This window comes from Biomphalaria glabrata, chromosome 14 (genome assembly GCF_947242115.1).
Source record: "Biomphalaria glabrata chromosome 14, xgBioGlab47.1, whole genome shotgun sequence".
In the NCBI taxonomy this organism is placed as follows: Eukaryota; Metazoa; Mollusca; class Gastropoda; family Planorbidae; genus Biomphalaria; species Biomphalaria glabrata.
In genome coordinates, this window is record NC_074724.1 from 2,261,443 (window position 1) to 2,277,954 (window position 16,512).

Here is a 16,512-nt window from a genome sequence, read left to right on the forward strand (position 1 = left end):
AAAATAAAACGTCTTTAAGTTCAACGCTTGAATTGTTATACAATTTACAGGTCTAAACACATCATTACATGTTTCTGATTTAACACCTTGAAACAGTTTGACTTGACAATTTTTAATAAACTCTTGCTACCACCCCCCCCCCCCGGTATTGAGTTTGTGTTTTCACACAAACTGTCATTGTAACCTTGTTTTAATACCTGTTGCTGACCGTCTGCTACGACATCCAGCCATACTTCTGGCGGTATCAGTTTTCAATACCGCTAATTCCTCCCAAAGAATAGAAACACACTCTATGAAATTTCCTCAAACACGTATTTGAAAGTGGTGCAACCCCCTCGAAATAACTTTCAATTTGTGATTTTAAAATTGTTTTTCGTACCGCGAATAAGTATCAAGACTTGAGCGGTATCATATGTGTCGGCGGCAATAGAAAACAGTTAGTATTCTGACGCTCTATCGCTAAGTTGTAAATAGAGATTTCTAATACTTGTCATGCTAAGAAGGGTAGCGGCTTTAGCTGCATCCTTTTTTTTTCTACTATCACAGATAATAGTAACCCACATTTTACGCATTCGCCTTCGAAAATCCTCTAATCACTAAGCGTTACTTAGAAATCTTTTCTTCGCGGCTCAAACTAAGAATGCCGCCATATTTGTTTATGTTTTTGATTTCATAATGCTATTCAACATTCAAATGAAATGTCTCGGCTTATTTTCCTACACAAAAAGGTAACGATTGGAGCAGTTTTCCAGGAAGTGTCTACACTCAGGAGTCGTTTCTTCCAATCTCCCATTTCATGAACACACAATTATTATTATTACTCTTCGTGTTGAGACCAAAGAAAGGCAGCCCAAACTGACACACACGATGTCTGGACACGGCCAGCTCAAGACAGCAGAATTTTTCAAGAATTAAATATAACCGTTTAATCATCTCGTTAAAAACTTAATTGTTTTTTTCTTACAAGCATATTGCAAAATCTTGATTCAGTTCGATTAAGGAAAGGACAGTTCGTTCAGTTCGGTTCTGTCATAAGTGAGGCTCGGTTCATTCGGTTCTGGTTTGGTTCGTTTCCCATCACTATCTGGACGCCTGGACTGCACTCCTTACACACTGTGTCTTTATATGTAACAGTAGCAGTTTGTTTTATGCTCTTATAGTTTACATGCAAAGACAACAATTGTATTATTTTTTATTATTATTATTATTTATGCTCCCATGAATATGCCGATGGGAAAGATAATGTAAAGCTCATTTGTTTCTACACTTGATGGTTAACTAGGGAATCACGTGGCTAGTGGAATGATCAACCGCCTTTGAATGATTTGGGTGACTTATTTATTTTGTAGGAATCAAGTCGTTCAAAAATATAACCGAGATCCGAACTCATAGCTTATTGAGTTGGAAGTCAAGCACTTTACTATTATACCACCCATTACTAAACTATATTTTTGTTTTTAAAGAGTATCTTATTCAAATATCATTACCACAATTCAGTGGCGTAGCTACCAATGTGCGGGTGGTGCGGGCCGCACAGGGCACCAAGTTGAGAGGGGCACCAAAATTCCCCCAGTGTGTATTAATTTCCTATTTCCCTGAGCATTTCAGTAAAACGACTAATTGTATTGTTGTAACCCTGCCTTGCACCAGTGCTTGAGGTGCGCACTAGCGCACTAGTGAACGTAAACAGGAAGAGACTAGAATGGAGATAATAACATTGCATCAGGGATTGTGAAGAGTCTGAATGTTTGGAAACTAAGAAGCCAGCTTTTGGTGCTGCCTGAAGGTTGTAGAAGGGACCTGGAGCGAAGCGGGGAAGGCTGTCGTTGGTCCACATTCGGGTTGCTGTCTAAAGGACTGGTAAATTAGTAGAAAGACTCTGAGGAAGCTGAAGGATGCTATGTGTTTGTCCTAGTGAATAAACACCTGTATTTATTTCCTGTTACACTGTGTTGAGTTGCATGCCTATTCGTTGAGTGCCTAACCTAGAGTTACAACAATTGGTTTCAGAAGTGGGATTTGGGCAGCTCAACGAAAGGAAACAATGACAACGCTGAGGAAGCTAGATGAACTTAGCTGTAAACAGTTAAAAGAGGAGCTTCGAGCCAGGGAGCTGAGGATCTTCTGTGCCAAAGAAAAAATGAGAGAACGCCTTCGACAAGCCTTGCTGGACGAAGATGAAGATCCGGACTCGTATCTGTTCGAAGTACAACCAGATATCAGAGAGCTCATGAATACCGTGACAGATCAGATGAACTCGTTCCAGGTACAGCTAAAAGAGGTCAACGAGCAGATCTGTACCATGATTAAACAGATAGGTATCAGTACCTCGCTGAACAAGACTGATGATACGTTTGATACCGTGATGAGCAAGACCGACGATCAGATGGCTACCATGTCGACAGGTATAAACAATCCGTTACTCAACGGAGACGCTGTTGATGGTGGCGCTGTCTATGACTGTAATAGTGAGCCGTGCAAGCTTGGCTCCTACGACAAGAATCCTAACATTTGTTGTGAAAGTACTGAGCACAGATCTGATCATGCTATCGTGATTCCTGCCTACACTCAGACGTTGAAAAATAACTGTGATGACGGGACCTCCTCAAAGGGAGAATTCGAGCACCGGAAGACCTGCCAACTAAGTATTTGTCCTGATACCAGTATCAGCAAGAGAAGCGCTGATGGTGGTACAGCAGATGGACACATAGGACGTTGTAAACGTGCCCCACAGATATGTCTTTCAGACAAGCTTAAAGATTATACCGTGTTTGACAACTTGGCCTCCTGGGGGCCCACGGCACATCGAGAAAGCCTGCTGGAGCAACGTGTAAGACAAATGGTCTTGATGACCTACGCTATGACATCCCCTGCATCGCTTCTCGCCATGAGTCTGCCGTCGGTGGTAACTAAGAGAAAGGCCAGACAACGAAAACGACTTCCCCTTAACCAAAGGCAGGTCAATTGGAGCAGAAGGAGAAAGCGGCACCTGCAGAGAGCAGTGTGGATTGCTTTGTGGGGAGCACGATCAATGCAATCTGTGACTCCCACTGACCGACCTCCACCTGCACTGGCCAACCGTGAACATGTTTCTTTTCGGGACGAAAAGACTAAGGTGGGGGTAGTGTTGTAACCCTGCCTTGCACCAGTGCTTGAGGTGCGCACTAGCGCACTAGTGAACGTAAACAGGAAGAGACTAGAATGGAGATAATAACATTGCATCAGGGATTGTGAAGAGTCTGAATGTTTGGAAACTAAGAAGCCAGCTTTTGGTGCTGCCTGAAGGTTGTAGAAGGGACCTGGAGCGAAGCGGGGAAGGCTGTCGTTGGTCCACATTCGGGTTGCTGTCTAAAGGACTGGTAAATTAGTAGAAAGACTCTGAGGAAGCTGAAGGATGCTATGTGTTTGTCCTAGTGAATAAACACCTGTATTTATTTCCTGTTACACTGTGTTGAGTTGCATGCCTATTCGTTGAGTGCCTAACCTAGAGTTACAACAGTATGGACACGAACAAACATAAACTACTTTATTTTAAACATGAACTAACGATTTATAAACTAGTCATGTCGCTATTTTGTTTCATCTCCTTGACTGTTTCTTCAATACAATGTAAGCTATAGAACAGTTTGAATCTAATTTACTACATTTATTTCGGACACACGGTACATGTTGTTACTACACTGATCGATGCTCTGTAATATAAAGAAGAAGAAGAAGATAGGCCAAACTTTTTTTTACTTCATTGTTTAGTCCATTGGTTTAATCTAGATATAGAGTTTATAAATATATTACTAAACACTAAAAAATTGTCTTAGTTTATTCATTTCTTTATGATTCTTAATAGTTTAATTTTTTAAAATAATTCTATTGTAATGTCAATTTTTTAAAATAAGCTAACCTTTGTTTTCTACGAGTTTTTTTTTTAACTAACTAGTTAATTGTAATACTGTAACGTAAACAAATTGATGAACAGTGCTCAAAACTGACTAGTCTGGCTGGCGCCTCAAAACCCTTTTAAGCTCAGACGGAGAAATCGGCATCTCTGGTTCTGTCCAGTCTGTGTAGTCTATAAAGACCCATACCCAGATCTATCGGGGTCCCTCATTACCGACCCATCGGTGTAGCAGAAAATGGCATCTGATGGGTAGGACTTTAGTGTAGCTGATGCCAAGTTTTGGAGTATGGCAGGTGTTAATCGCCTCTTGGTGGCTCCCTCTTGCCCTATAAGGGACATGTTTATTTGTTGGGTTGGCATTCTCCTCCACGGAGGGCAAGTATTAATTCTTCTAATAGGAATTCTATCAGTGGAGAGCCCAGATGATTTTGACAAATTGGCCGCAATGTGGAGGAACGATCGCATTTTTATGCGGTTCCTCTCTCTTCACTGTTGCACTAAGTTTTTGGTGGGTAGCCTAGAGTCACCCCTTTTGTAGCGCTCGTAGGCCGTAAGTACCGCCCTCTCCCTCCTTAAATGTAAAGGGGCCACGTTTGTTAAGATTTCATCATCTTCATTTAAATCCAAAGATGGACTCAATGAGTGGTGGAGGTTATCCCCGAAAATAGAAAAAACATGAGACCAGCAGAGCTCACATTCAGTCATCACTTGCTTGGAGGGAACTTGAGGTTTGCCTGAGAGTAGGAAACAATATGGACAACAAGGCCCAAGATTTGATTATACAAGAGACAAAAACCTGGAGTGTTAGTACATTTACTATCAATGTACGATCCACTTTTGAGGGAGCATGTGCTTCGCACTAACCTTTGTTCCAGACCGAATACATACATGTCTCCACAAATACAAAATGAATTTATTACAATATTGGGGGATCACACTAAAAAACAAATCATACAACAAGTAAAACAAGCCAAATATTTCTCTATTTTTTTTGACAGTACACCTGACATCTTAAAGCTGGATCAAACTTCCCAAATTTTACTGTACGTTGTCATGGATAATGACGGGGTGCAGGTTCGAGAGTCTTTTGTTGACTTCATCGACACAAAGGACAAGCATGCTGCTGGAATCGCTGAGATGATTCTAGAGAAACTGCGTTCGGATGGCTTAGACATAATGGACTGCAGGGGGTCAAGTCTATGATAATGCTGCGGTCATAAAAGGTCAAAACTACGGTGTCCAAAAACGTATTCTAGAAGTCACTATTCATTGCCTGCTCTGGAGACATTAACTAACAGAGATGAAAATTCATCGATTAGATCTGAAGCAGGTTGAATATTAGTTGCTATTCAGTCTTTTAATTTTCTCACCTATCTTAAATTTTGGGCTCCTGTATTAACTGAAATTAATGATGCGCAATTCTACCTTCGAAAACAAGGATTGTCTATTCGAGACTGCTCACTCAAACTAAAAACATTAGAGACATTTTTAAGTAGTAATCGAGAGGACATCGCTGAAGCCAGCATTACCTTTGCCGAAAGCGTGTGCTCAGATCTGAGAATCAGTACAGAACCTCAAAAACGTATGGGCCATAAGAAAAAGATGCCTGGTGAGAAAAGTGACTACTCTGTACTTACACACAAAGAAGAGATACAAAGGGAAATTTATTCTACCTTGGACAGGATTGTTCAAGAAATAATCACCCGATTCGAGCATCTTCATGATGTAGCAGATAGATATGAATTTTTGTCGCCTTCCCAGCTATTAAATCCTCAGGTCGAAATCAATCTCGATAGTACTCCTAGCGACATTGATAAAAAATCATTTCTGCTGGAGCGAAAGAGGCTTCAACGGTTTGTCACAGTTTCATCAGAAGCCTCCGAAAATTCCAAAACAAGGACCTGTTGAGCTCTTAAATTTTATTAATAAATATCAGCTAGATGATTCAGTCCCGAATAGCGTCATCATGATTTTTGCAAACTTAAACTGATCAAGAATTATTTGCGATCAACGATGACTCACTAATTTGGCCATTTTGTCCATTGAACAAGAGCTGGTGGAAAAAAATGGATTTCGATAAAATTATTCGATAAAATTATTGATGCTTTTGCCAGCAAGAAAGCGTGTACATTTCATTTGTAGTATGTTTATGTAAAAGTGATTTTTTTAATTAACAATATTTGATTTATGAATACATATTATTTTAAACAGGTTTTGCAATGTTATTAATTAGTTAGTTGTTGTTTTTTTTTGGGGGGCATCATGATGAGGTACCGCACCAGGCATCAACTACGCTAGCTACGCCACTGCCACAATTCAATTAGGGCATGTAATTATTATTATAGCTTTTATATAGCGCTACTTTCATGCTTATAACAATCTCATTTGTGGACCAGTGGGGGGAGGGGATATCTAGGAGTTGGTTTTCCGTGCTGCCTTTAGGCGCTCAGTAAACACTACTCTGCCCGAGTCGGGTGTCGTACCTCGAGCCCCCTTCTAGGTAGCCGAGACATGTCAAGTTCAAGCGCACTTAGCCTTTCGACCACGCTTCCCACAATCAAAATTATACATCAGTCCTAAATTTGTCTCATTCTATTTTAATAATGTTTACTTTGCAATGTTACTTTTCTAAACTAATAGTATTATCCCACTAATTGTAGAGACGAAGCCTGACTTTTTGGCGCCGCCGTTTAGCGATAGGGACGTTTTGGCGCGAAATACATCATGCACGTTCACTGTATTATTTCTTTTTCCTTTTTTTTGCATGATTGTTTGTGTTTAGACACATTTTTCACGTACAGAAGAAATACTTTTGTCCGCTATTTTTATTATTTAAGTTTGATTATCGTTAAATTTCTTATATTACACAACAGCAGGCGGTCATCCATACTTCATACTTAGAGTGGTCTGCACTAAACGTATCAAAAACATAGAGATAAATATAGAGTATCCTTTATGCGATATTGTGTCCAGAAGAGAGGGGGCGAGATAGGTGTCACAGGTAATAACCATTCCTAAGGAGATGATCGCCAGACGAATGACACTAGCGACCAGTGCTCGGTGCTGGTCTTGTCTTTATTTGTTTAACTCTACCTGCGGTTTCAAAGGTTGTCATGGCCAGGGGTGTCAATGGGGTTAAGCTCCCATTGTCTATAAAGTACTCCTAATGGCATGCGTCTCAAATAGCCTCTGACAACTAAGTCCAGCACCTGGCCTGCTCGTGTGGCTTAGATATTAAGCCCGGCGAAACTGCTCTTACTAACAGGTGAAGGGGTGAAGGCGGGTACCTGGCGCCACAAAACCGGGCAGATGGAGCTCGTCAGCCTAGTAAGGCAGTTCATCTAGGAGAGGGGTACTCTGACTTCAAACCCCCGCTGCCTTGCGGTACTGAGGCTTCAGGAGACAACCTCGAGGAGAAATCAGGAGTGAAGCCCCTTAGGCGTTGGGAGTATCAGCTATGAAATTACCTCCGGCAGCTTCTGCAACTGAGTTGGTGCCAAATGTAATGCGATGCGTTCCTTTGGATCACATCAGTAAGGCCGAGAGAGGGATCATGACGCATGGGCTACCCATGACCCCTTTATCCAAGGCCCAGGAATGCGCCCCGGAGAGGACTTGGGCGCATCCATTGCCTTTCGAGACAAAAGGAGCCATATATACCTGCGTCAATGCAAGATGTGTCACCCAAATCACCCCTTCCCAATTTCTCTAAACATATTTTTTTAAAGTCTCTTAGTGTCGTGAATTTGTTTCTATCTATTGTCTCCCCTAGTGTTTGTTTACATTGGTGGATTCACGTTAGAGTTTGTACTGACCACATTCCGTGTCTTGATCTTTACTATGTGTGGAGTTATAGTCGTCATTCAGAGTAATAGAACTTTAGATGTTAACATGGTTTTTGTTATATGAAAGTATTACACTAATGTCAAATTAAGAAATATTGTCTTTTGAAAAGAAATCGAAAAATGTCATCCAGTACGATTAGCAGAACTCACATATAAATAAAGGGAGGGGCTAGTTTGTCATTACCATTCAGGAATCTAATTTATTATAAGCCTATATTCATGAAATAAGCAAAACCTTTATATTTATAAAAAAAAACAATTCGCTTGTCGGTGTTAGAATTCATACTATACATACAATGTTACGGTAGAGTGAATAAATACATTATAAATACGTTATAAACACTACTTGCTTATTAAATTATAGTCAAATTATATCTCGCGACAAAACGTCCTTTGCGCCAAAACGTCTCGCGCAAAAACGGCGAGGCCAAAACGGCGGCGCCAAAACGTCACGTACCGTTGTAGGGATATGCTAAAACTTTGACCTATACAATACTAAATGTGATTCTTTTCAACCGCGTTGACTTACAAAACAAAAACTAAGTAGTACATAGCTTGGGCATGTAGCCACCACCAATGTAAAAGTTCAACAAATAAAGAAAAGTAGAATATAAATGTTTACTTTCTTGCTTGAGCATTAAGCGGAAACTATTTTTTTTTCTATTTACTTTTATAACTTTTATAACTTTATTATAATAACATTTATTAACGAATTATAAAATGTCTACTTTAAGATTAGTGGGGGTTTTAATTTTTTTTTTACCATTCTTAGTATTAGCTTACATAATTGAATAAATAATGAAAATGGACTCGTAACTAGAGGAGAAAGAATGGACACTAATGGAAACGAACTGGACACTAATGGAAACGAATTGGACACTAATGGTAACGGACTGGACACTAATGGAAACGGACTGGACACTAATGAAAACGGACTGGACACTAATGGAAATGGACTGGACACTAATGGAAACGAATTGGACACTAATAGAAACGGACCAGACATAAATGGAAACGGATTGGACACTAATGGAAACGGACTGGAAACTTGGTTGGTAGTTAGCTCGGAAACGGCAGTAACGATTGTCCTTGAAAATTTTACAATTGATTGTTTATGTACGTTGGAGGCCTTAGGACACCTTTGAATCCACCTATCTCAAATAGGTACCTGAAATAAATTTGGTGAAATTAAGTAAAGTTGTAACCTTCGTTAACTGAGGGCCAAAGAAACAGATGACCTTTACATCAACTATCCTATAGATCACAAAGTCTAAACGGGGAATGTTTAAAACAGATGACCTTTACATCAACTATCCTATAGATCACAAAGTCTAAATGAGGAATGTTTAAAACAGATGACCTTTACATCAACTATCCTATAGATCAAAAAGTCTAAATGAGGAATGTTTAAAACAGATGACCTTTACATCAACTATCCTATAGATCACAAAGTCTAAATGGGGAATGTTTAAAACAGATGACCTTTACATCAACTATCCTATAGATCACAAAGTCTAAATGGGGAATGTTTAAAACAGATGACCTTTACATCAACTATCATATAGATCACAAAGTCTAAATGGGGAATGTTTAAAACAGATGACCTTTACATCAACTATCATATAGATCACAAAGTCTAAATGGGGAATGTTTAAAACAGATGACCTTTACATCAACTATCCTATAGATCAAAAAGTCTAAATGGGGAATGTTTAAAACAGATGACCTTTACATCAACTATCCTATAGATCACAAAGTCTAAATGGGGAATGTTTAAAACAGATGACCTTTACATCAACTATCCTATAGATCACAAAGTCTAAATGGGGAATGTTTAAAACAGATGACCTTTACATCAACTATCATATAGATCACAAAGTCTAAATGGGGAATGTTTAAAACAGATGACCTTTACATCAACTATCCTATAGATCACAAAGTCTAAATGGGGAATGTTTAAAACAGATGACCTTTACATCAACTATCCTATAGATCACAAAGTCTAAATGAGGAATGTTTAAAACAGATGACCTTTACATCAACTATCATATAGATCACAAAGTCTAAATGGGGAATGTTGCTAGCTATACATACATACAAACAAACACAAATTTCTCGTTTAAGAGTATAGAATTCTGTAAAATAAATAATTATAAAGTTGAATAAAAAACAGCATACTCTGATAAACAGTTAGTGCACTATCATGTGTTGAAGTTCCAGTTCCCATTAGCCGAACTGTTAATACAAGAAGTTGATTGTGCAAAACTCATTGGAAAGACCGCTTACAAGAAAAAAGTTGTACACCAAAATCAAAAGAAAGAGAAACAATAGGCAAACTTCATAAATGAGATATTGATTTAAAATTAACTTTCAATATAGAATCCCGAAAGATATGTTATATGCTGAGTTTGTGGAAGGAGTCAGACCCATGCCGCCCAAGACATTCATATAGAGATGTCTGCAAGCGAAACGTGAGAGCCACAAGCATCAACGAAAATATGTTGGAAAACATAGCCAAAGACCGAAGTGCATGGATACAGACTGTTCGTGCTGGGACAACCCTCTCTGAGAACAAAAGAATTGAAGCGGCCTTAATGAGGGAAAAAATAAAGCTGCCCTGTCCGCTAACCCTGAATCAGATGAATACACATGCATGAATTGTGGCAAAGTCTGCTGCTTTAGAATTGACTTTATTAGCCACACCATATTCTATCGTCTCAAGATTAAACCAAAATTATTGACTAATCTGGGCGCATCCATTGCCTTCCGTGAAAAAAAACCCATAAATATAAGTAAAATATAAGTAAATATAACGTTGAATAAAAAAAGGCATACGCTTATAAACAGTTTGCACACATCAGCCATATATATATATATATATATATAAGTACAATAAGTTATGGGCAACATAAGTTATGAGTACCATAAGTTAAGGGCAACATAAGCTATAGGCAATTTGAGCTATGGGCAGCATAATTTATAGGCAACATAAACTATGGGCAACATAAGCTATGAGCTATAAGTACCATAAGTTATAGGCAACTTAAGCTACAGGCAACATGAGTTATGGGCAACATAAGCTATGAGTAACATAAGCTATAGGCAACATGAGCTATGGTAACATAAGCTATAGGCAACATAAGCTATAGGCAACATAAGCTATTGGCAACATAAGCTATGAGTAACATAACCTACAGGCAACATGAGCTATGGGCAACATGAGCTATGGGCAACATAAGTTATAGGCAACATGAGCTATGGGCAACATAAGCTATGAGTAACATAAGCTATAGGCAACATAAGCTATAGGCAACATGAGCTATGGTATCATAAGCTATAGACAACATAAAATATGGGTACCATAATTTATAGGCAACATAGGATATAGGCAGCATGAGCTATGGCTATGGGTAACATAAGTTATAGCCAATATGAGCTATGGGCAACTTTAGATATGAGCTATAAGTACAATAAGTTAAGGGCAACATAAGCAATAGGCAACATATATATATAAGTACCATAAGTTATGGGCAACATAAGTTATGAGTACCTTAAGTTAAAGGCAACATAAGCTATAGGCAATTTGAGCTATGGGCAGCATAATTTATAGGCAACATAAACTATGGGCAACATAAGCTATGAGCTATAAGTACCATAAGTTATAGGCAACTTAAGCTACAGGCAACATGAGCTATGGGCAACATAAGCTATGAGTAACATAAGCTATAGGCAACATGAGCTATTGTAACATAAGCTATAGGCAACATAAGCTATAGGCAACATAAGCTATTGGCAACATAAGCTATGAGTAACATAACCTATAGGCAACATGAGCTATGGGCAACATGAGCTATGGGCAACATAAGTTATAGGCAACACGAGCTATGGGCAACATAAGCTATGAGTAACATAAGCTATAGGCAACATAAGCTATAGGCAACATGAGCTATGGTATCATAAGCTATAGACAACATAAAATATGGGTACCATAATTTATAGGCAACATAGGATATAGGCAGCATGAGCTATGGCTATGGGTAACATAAGTTATAGCCAATATGAGCTATGGGCAACTTTAGATATGAGCTATAAGTACAATAAGTTAAGGGCAACATAAGCAATAGGCAACATGAGCTATGGGCAACATAAGCTATACGTAACATGAGCTATAAGGTGAAGGCTCTAAACATAATGAATCTTTTCAAACTCAGGGGCGTAGCTAGGAATTTTCCATCGTTTGGGGGCCGGGGGGCTTGACCTCTTGGGGACTCTGCATTATGCGTAATATTTAATTTTTAATGTAAAAAAAAAAACAAAACAATATCACTCTGAGAATGGTATAAGCATGAAACTTTCACTATACTCAAGAATATTAGAAAGTTAGTACATTATAATTTTCTCATTGTATATAAAACGGCTTCTATTAATCTTGAATTGGAACTTGTTGGTTTTTAAAGTAAATTTTCGCTCATACACCGTTTTAGAAACCAATGATTGAACTTTGTTTTCAGTTCTACTTTGTAGGAGAGGAACAACAGCAAATCTTGATCTACTGTCTTGAAGCTAAACCCAGACACTTCGTGAGTCAATGCCGAGATTGTCTAAAAGGACTAACTCCATTGTAATGTTTTAAAACATTTCATAATCTACACCAGTGATTGCCAAGCTTTTTCCTTAACGGAACACTTCGCACATTCTGAGTATTTAGGGGAACACTTTGCTTATTTCTAACTTTAGATTAATTCACTTGGTGGCCTAATAATTATTTATTTAAGCAGTTTGTGCAACATCTATTCAGGGCTCGCGAAACATTAGGGTTCAATGGAAGACATTATGGGAATCACTGATCTACACTAGAACCTTAACATTTGTTTTCTAATATTTTCAATAATTTTTTAATGACCCCATGGAGGGCAAAAAAGAACCTTCCACATCAATCACCACCACAGTTTGGCTAATTAGCTTCCTGCATAGCAGGAGTTGGGTGTTGTCTACTTGGTTCAAACTAAGTAATAAGTCTTTGGTATACTGTCTTCTTGTGAATACAACAAACTTTCATATAAAGACCATATTGAAACTATGGCAATGAAAGTCACACATCGGCTATTTAGAGTATACAAACTTAACAGCTTTAAACTACATATGAAGATCCTTAAAATTTCTGCAGTGCGGCAATGATAATATATGAAATAATGTATTGGCAAGGCAAAGTTTCATCTAAAATGTTGTGCCGCTTAGACAACCTCATACATACTAGCATACACAACACTACGACACACAACACAACCACACATAAACTACCACACACAACACTACCAAACATAACATTACCACACATAACACTACCACACAAAATACTACCACACAAAATACTACCACACATAACACTATCACACATAACACTATAGTTCATCTCGAACACTTTTTCATGGATCTGTGGATCCCTATTTTAGAGAGACACTCCTGTCCACAAATATTGCAGGTTAAGGTGGCTTTAGCTTTGGTGGTAGAGGAGCTAGACATTTTTCACATGGTACGCTTTTCTTCCAGACTTGAGGCTCATTTTTTTTTCTGTCTGTTATTTTCTTGGTCTTGGTATTGGTGAATGTAATAAAACGGGAACTCAAAACATTATTCATCCTCTCTAATCATATCTCTTTTGTGTATCTCGTCTGTCCTGTCATGTCATTATTCATCCTCTCTAATCATATCTCTTTTGTGTATCTCGTCTGTCCTGTCATGTCATTATTCATCCTCTCTAATCATATCTCTTTTGTGTAGCTCGTCTGTCTTGTCATGTCATTATTCATCCTCTCTAATCATATCTCTTTTGTGTAGCTCGTCTGTCATGTCATTATTCATCCTCTCTAATCATATCTCTTTTGTGTAGCTCGTCTGTCATGTCATTATTCATCCTCTCTAATCATATCTCTTTTGTGTAGCTCGTCTGTCATGTCATTATTCATCCTCTCTAATCATATCTCTTTTGTGTAGCTCGTCTGTCATTTCATTATTCATCCTCTCTAATCATATCTCTTTTGTGTAGCTCATCTGTCATGTCATGCCATTATTCATCCTCTCTAATCATATCTCTTTTGTGTACCTCATCTGTCATGTCATTATTCATCCTCTCTAATCATATCTCTTTTGTGTAGCTCGTCTGTGATGTCATGCCATTATTCATCCTCTCTTATTTTAATCTTGATCATGTGTATATTGAAGTTTTATTTTAATAGACTGCCTTAATAGCACTTGCGCTTTGTGGCAAAGCAAATAAAATGTATACATTTTTCAATGAAATGGATTATTTGTTCTTGTAGAAATGCAATCTTTTTTTTTTAATAAAATTCTTATTGTAAAAACCAAAGTAGGATACCAGCACCAAAGTATAACAGACGAGGAGAGAGAAAGAGAGAAAGAAATAATGTGGAAAAGAAAGAGAGAGAGAGAGAGAGAGAAAGGGGAAAGAGAGAGAGAGAGAGAGGGAGGGAACGAGAGAGTGTCAGCTTAAACAATAAACTTATAAGCTTAATATTGCACTAAGGAACACTGAACTCAATAAGCGACGCCAACAATAGACGCTGGATACATCAGACTCTTTAATATTACACTCTCACATAATACAGGCTAAACACAACTTCTTCTTCTTCTTCGTTCTCATTGTTATGTTGGAGTGTTCATATGGCTAGACCAATACATGAGATGAACTGCGCAGTGGTTTCCAAACCATGGAGCTCTCCATATAGTTTTCTTTCTATTGAGGTGATTTGGGGCCAGTGTCTTATACGGGCCTCTTGGTAGAGAGAGCAGTTTTGGAGGACGTGGTCGGCATTTTCTGGTGATACTCCACATGGGCAGATTTCACTGGTTCCAATTTTGAGCTTCTGGTACATGTGTTGTCGCATTCTGTTGTGTCCGGTCCTGAGTGACTCCTGAGCCTTCAGATTTGACGTTGGTCTTGTCCGGATAGATTATAGTAAGCGTCACACAACACTATATGAGCTTTCATACCAAGTGGAATAACAACAAACACATACACATAAACACAATGTCAACGGAGAGAGTGTACGACAGGAAAAATAGAGATAATGAAATGGATAGAAATAGAGTAAGAAAATAGACAGAGAGATAAAAAAAGATTGAGAAATACATATATGTATTATATTTTTTGTTTCTTTATTATTTTTTCCAAAATGTGGTAGATGAAAAGGGAGGCTACTAGGATCAATCCATAGAAATGGTTAATTCGTGGATTATTTACCCTGTCGGTTTACCGTGTTTATCTAATATCCATTGTTTGAAGATCAACATAGCAGAGAAAGTCTACTCCCCTTATCTAACAATGGAAATGTAAAATATCTCAATTCTAGAATAACTTTGTTTCAAATCACTTTTTACTTTATGAATCGGATATTGATGTCTAGATGACACACTGCACAGTAACTGTTAATAATTATTGTTTTAATTTACAAAATAATTACATTTCTCTGAAATTTTAATAAATGATGTCACGCATTTTAAATTTTGTTCTTTTCGTAGAATGAAAAAAGAAAAAGAATTAGACAGTACGAGGATCGAGCCCACACGCTATAGCATGACACTATATTAACTTAGTTAACCAGCCATACTACTAAAAGAAAAAGTAAAGTTACTGTTTCAGACCATTCGGTCTATGGGGCAGATGATGTTTATGTCATCTGTTTCTTTGACCAACGATTTACGAGAGTCACTAGAGTTGGGTGGACTCTGTCTACAGAACTAGAGAGGAGGATCCTAACACACACACACACACTCATAACAACACGGCAACCGTCAGGTCGTGCGGTATGCGCACTGGACTGTGGTACAGTTGACTCGATGTCCCCGGGTTCAAAGCCTGCCCGCTGCCATACCGCGTCGTCCTTTTGGAGGTTTGGACTAGGATGTAGATTGTCTTCAATTCAACTCTGAAGGAACATCCGAAACATTTAAAACATTTTACAAACAAAACATTTGGACTAAAAAGAATTCAATTAGACTAAAAGTCCTCCTCTCCACCAAGACTCAAGTTTGAAATTGCTCTTTTGGGCAACAGCGACTTAAAATATAAAATAAAACCTCACCACCCAGTTAGATTTAAGATTGAAAGAAAATCTGCAGTTTGAACAGTGGCGTAGCTAGGGTGGGGGGAGGAGGGGGGAGAATTTGAAAATTCTCCCGTACCCCCATTTGAGGTGGGCCCCCAAAAAAAGTTTTTTTTTTTTTACATTAAAAATTAAATATTACGCATAATGCAGAGTCCCCAAGAGGTCAAGCCCCCCGGCCCCCAAACGATGGAAAATTCCTAGCTACGCCCCTGAGTTTGAAAAGATTCATTATGTTTTGAGCCTTCACATAAGCTATGAGCAACATAAGCTATGAACAACATAAACTATAGTCAACATAAGCTATGACCAACATAAACTATGGTCAACATAAGATATGGGCAACATAAGCTATGAGCAACATAAGCTATGAACAACATAAACTATGGTCAACATAAGCTATGGGCAACATATGCTATGGTCAACATAAGCTAAGGGCAACATAAGCTATGAGCAACATAAGCTATGAACAACATAAACTATGGTCAACATAAGCTATGAACAACATAAGCTATGAACAACATAAGCTATGACCAACATAAACTATGGTCAACATAAGCTATGGGCAACATATGCTATGAACAACATAAGCTATGACCAACATAAACTATGGTCAACATATGCTATGGTCAACATAAGCTATGGGCAA